Source organism: Cyprinodon variegatus, unplaced genomic scaffold (genome assembly GCF_000732505.1).
Source record: "Cyprinodon variegatus isolate N-32 unplaced genomic scaffold, C_variegatus-1.0 Scaffold743, whole genome shotgun sequence".
Taxonomy (NCBI): domain Eukaryota; kingdom Metazoa; phylum Chordata; class Actinopteri; order Cyprinodontiformes; family Cyprinodontidae; genus Cyprinodon; species Cyprinodon variegatus.
Genome location: NW_015151196.1, coordinates 340,657 through 345,515, shown reverse-complemented (window position 1 = coordinate 345,515; position 4,859 = coordinate 340,657). Strand labels below are relative to the sequence as shown.

Here is a 4,859-nt window from a genome sequence, read left to right as displayed (position 1 = left end):
TGTTTGGCCATATGGTACGGGGACCGCTGCGACTTCTCAAGGAGAGATGGTGAGAAGAGTCACCTTGTCAATCTAACCTCTTGCAGGTGTGTGTAGTTTCAGGTCCAAACTCCAGAGGGCTTGTGAACTTGCTAAGTCAAACTTATGCAAAGCCCAAGACAAAATGAAAAAAAGGTTTGACAGAAAAGCTAAGCACAGAGTATTTTCTCCGGGGGAGAGGGTGCTTGTTCTCCTGCCACTTCCTGGGTCTACTTTGCAGGCTCAGTATAGTGGGCCTTTTGTGGTCTAAAGTCAGGTCAGTGAGACTGACTATTTGGTTAAGACCCCAGACAGGAAAAGGAAAACACGTATGTGCCATCTTAACCTTCTGAAGCCATATTTTGGCAGAAAAAATGTCCTCTCTGAGCCCAAGCCTATTTCTGTGCTGACCACCACAGATTCAGAGCCTGAGGACGTGTCTGGTATGGTTGAAAAATCAGTTCCTGAGAGAAGGTTGCCGAACTCTGAGCTTCTGTCTAACCTAAACGAAAATCTCTGTTATTTAGATTCTGACAAACGTGATGACATTATTGCTGTACTCCACAGGCATCCTGAGCTCTTCTCAGATGTACCATCTTGCACCAGCGTCCTACAGCATGACATAGATGTTGGTGACGCTGCCCCTATAAAGCTACATCCATATAGAGCGAACCCTGAGAAGCGCCAGGTTATGCAAAAGGAGGTACAGTACATGCTGCAACATGGTATAGCTATGCCCAGTTCTAGCTCATGGAACTCACCATGTCTGCTAGTAGAGAAATCTGACAAGTCACCACGTTTTTGTACAGACTTCAGAAAAGTAAATTCAGTCACTAAGCCTGATTGTTATCCTCTACCTCGATTAGACGACTGCATGACTTTTGTCACTAAACTTGACCTATTGAAAGGTTATTGGCAAGTCCCCTTGACCCCTAGAGCACGTGAAATCTCAGCCTTTGTCACCCCTGATGACTTTTGTGAATATAGGTGATGGCATTTGGCATGAAAAACGCCCCCGCCACTTTTCAACGCCTTGTAAATACTGTGCTGAGAGGTGTTGATGGTTGTGAGGCTTATCTAGATGATGTGGTCATCTGTAGCTCAACTTGGTCCGAACATGTTTCCAAACTTGATGACGTTTTCTCAAGGCTGGTTGCTGCCAATTTGACTTTAAATCTAGCTAAGTGTGAATTTGCCCAAGCTACTGTCACTTATTTGGGTAAAGTCATGGGTTGTGGACAGGTTTGCCCAGTTGGGGCCAAAATAGAGGCCATTGTTACCTTCCTAGTACAAGACGTGAGCTTAAGCATTTTCTCGGTATGGCATTCATAATCTGAAGGCTTTGTTGGCCAGTATCCCTGTCCTGACAGCCTCTGATTTTGGTCAGCCCTTTAAAATTGCAGTAGATGCCAGTGAGGTTGGTGCTGGAGCTGTCCTCCTGCAAGACAGATCAGGAGTTGAGCATCCTATCTGCTACTTCTCTAGGAAGTTTAAAATCCATAAAAGCAGATACTCTACCATAGAGCAGAAGGCTTTAGCTCTTATCCTAACACTTGAGCATTTTGAAGTGTATGTTTCTTCCAGCCAACCTGTCGTGGTCTACACTGACCATAATCCACTGGTCGCTCTTGGTCGCATGAAAAACTCCAACCAGCGCCTTATGAGATGGAGCCTGTTTCTGCAAGGCTTCAACCTGGACATCCGCCACATCAGAGGACGTCATAATGTCCTTGCAGATGGCCTTTCAAGGTCGTGAGTTGCCCACTGCTTATGATGCATGTTGATTGATGTGATCAACCTGCTTATGGGAGGGGGTGTTATGTATAGAGCTGTACTAAGCATGTCTTCAAGTTCCAGGTTTTCCAGCCTGAACCCTCAATGAGCTGGAGTCTTTAAAGGTCTGCCTTGGCTCCACCCTCTCTCTCTCTCTCTCTCTCCAGCCTGGCAGCCAGAACAGCAGCAGCTGCTGCTCACTACCACTTCCTTGTCCCCTTTTTGTATGTTTTAACCCCTAGTAACAGGTAAATAATATGATTTGCCAATGGAATGAGTATTCTTACTCTTAAGACAAGTATATAATATGTACTTAAAATAAGACAATGCAATTGTTTTTTTCTTTTTGTAAATTCGCCATCGGCAAAGTGTCTCACTGACTAACTGACTAGAAATGCAACCTAACTAGGTTTCATTTCTTTGCACAGCAAACGCACCGGATCTTCTTTTATGTAGGAATGAATGACAGCCAGAGTTGAGGAAATCCTCCTCTGTCTGACAATGTCCTCAGTTAAGGTCAGCAATATTAGTTGTATATCTCCCTGCTTGATATTTGTAATACATAATAGTACATTGACCTGTTAAAGCTGAGTGAAATTCTAGTAATCCCTCTGCCCTAGACTCTGGCTATATGTGCCCTTTTTCACTTTGAGCACCTTCCATTTCAGGGGTAATGTAACGACCACAGGTGTCCTCTACAGCAATATGATGCCAGCAGTATTCAGGTTTCCTCTTTAATCATTTTGGTTGATTATAGCCTCTAAAGCTCTTTGACATGCATGAGTTGTTGCAAATAATCTATAATTATAAATATGTCCTTGACCTTACTTTATTTGCCTGACTCAGAAAAGACTTACTGCAGAATTTTTGTTTGATTGTTTGGCTTTTAATTCTATTCCTTTTTTTTTGTTTGTTTGTTTGTTTTTTTTGCTTGTTTTGTTTTCTGTTCCATATTTTGTGATGCTGTTGTTTGTAAAAGCTGTTTAATAAATAAATTTCACTTACCTGCTAAGCCCGTCCAACAGAAAGGTGAATTGAGTTAAACAGGATGACCAACTTGTTTTGGTATCTTACCGTTTGGTGCTGCCTCCTTCCCTTATTTCTGTCATCTTTAGCCAAAATGGACCAATGAGAATTTAGAAGTTTATTTCCTGATAAGAGGAGGAGGCTAACATTTGGTCACATGATTCCTCAGAAATTGAAACCTAAGAAGCAGATCTAAGCATATTAGCTTTCATTAAAAACAGCAACATCTCCAGGTTCATTACCAGGTTCTAACCCAGACAGTGAGTCCAGAACCAGCAGTACATTCACCATGGACTCCATACAGACCAGTGTTCCTGTTTATGAACACTGTTTACAGTTAGAAACTGTTGGTGAGCATTGGTTCTGAGCTTAGTCTGAACCACATCAACTGAGTTCATAATATTAGAGCTGCAAATAGAACTTATTCTTCAAGTTACTATGATTCACCTTTGTTTTGTTGCAACCATGCATTCCACTTAAATGTGTCCTCTGCACCTAACCACACCTTAGCAACAGGTGAGCAGCTTGTATCCCTTGAAGCAGTGACGTGTGACGGGGAGGCAGAGCCTCACCAGTCATCATGACAAGGAGATTCTGTGATTAAAAGAGAGAAAAATCAATATGTCCACTTATCTGGTCAATAGATGTGTTTTCTGCTTGTGTAGAAAATACCCAACTGACATTTTTTACACAACAAACCAGTCTAGATGAGGGTTATGGCTGAGTAACCAGCTAAATCCTAGGACCATGGTCCCCAGAGATGGTAGGTTCTACAGGTTTGGCCCGAACCATGATTTTGTGAAGAGGCTTACCATCTAAAGGTCTGGTTATACTCCCCGCAGCAGTGTCACAGTTAGCTTGTTGCAGATATTTTTGATTTATGCCCAATATTGAAGCGTGGTCTGCGCTGTTATTACACGCCACAACATCAGAGGGCCAATCAGGAACTAGCTGTGGGTCTAGATACGGCCGAGGCGGTGAGGAAGTGGGGGCGAGTTTGTGCGACAACAGAGGGACATGAGGGCCAAAAAGAGCGGGGATCCAGGTGGAAAAAGGGTCAGAGCGTTCTCGCGCACCTCGCTCTCTAGCTGGTCCATCTTCACCAGTCGTTTTCCAAAATGGCGGTCATGCAAACAAAACAAGCCGGTAAGATACCAAACAGGACATACGCATAGAGTAGAGTTGATGTAGAGTTGAGGGGGCGGGGACGTCTCCGCGTTCAATGCAAAACCTACACAGACGACCTGGTTTCGAAGTATAAATCAACGTTAAGGCGAAGAGGAGCAAGGCTGTTGTTGTCGGAAATTTTAGATATCTCTAATTTCATATATTGATTTATGCTATTAACTCACTATAAAAGTTTTTCACTCAGTCTGTTTCATCTGCAAGGCCACAAAATTCCTGAGTTAGGGGTGTTTGTGGACAAGACATACTTCTTCCCTTAACAAGCCAGATTCTTTGTCAAGGTTTATTCATAACATGTTACTGTTTAACCAAAGTGTCTGTAATTGGTTTTGACTCTGATTACTTTCAATTATTCTAAATAAGGGGGAAGGAACGCTGTCCAGATCAGAACGGGGCTGATTACCATGCAGGGAAAAGCAGTGCTTTTAGGGGCTAGACAGTTTGCCAGAATCTCTTTGAGGCAAACCAATAGTTTTCGTCCATGGCCTCTCCACGATACCTGCTTGCTGGTTGAGGAGTCCTGCAAGCTAGCCAGGCTCGAAGGGACCCTTCATCAGCTTAACAGTATCCCTTACTGCTGGTGTGCACTACCCGGTTCGGGGATTGCCACCGCGACAGGCACCACAGACCTTCCAGCCACAGCCAGGGGCAGCCGTATTAGCATCAGAGACTGAGAACAAGACCAATTCAGTTCTCCTGGTATTGGGAGTTGAACACATCCCTGACCCAGGGCTCCACCACATGTTCCCACTAGACCCTCACTACTCGCAGGTGGTGAACCCGGCCAGGGCCCCGAAACAACCTGACCAACAGTTGTGCTCTAACAAGATCTTTTTGTCATCATGGGGGCTTTTTTT

The 4,859-nt window shown here is 44.0% G+C and overlaps 1 protein-coding gene across 1 annotated transcript in view; it reads right to left on the bottom strand.

The window, feature by feature from the left end:
- The window catches only part of LOC107098047 (protein asteroid homolog 1-like), a 12,440-nt gene extending 9,590 nt beyond the window's left edge, over positions 1-2,850 (bottom strand). The window contains exon 1 of the mRNA XM_015395479.1: positions 2,797-2,850. The gene's annotated coding sequence lies outside the window, so the exon portion shown is untranslated. The remainder of the gene's footprint in view (positions 1-2,796) is intronic.
- Positions 2,851-4,859: the final 2,009 nt, after the last annotated feature.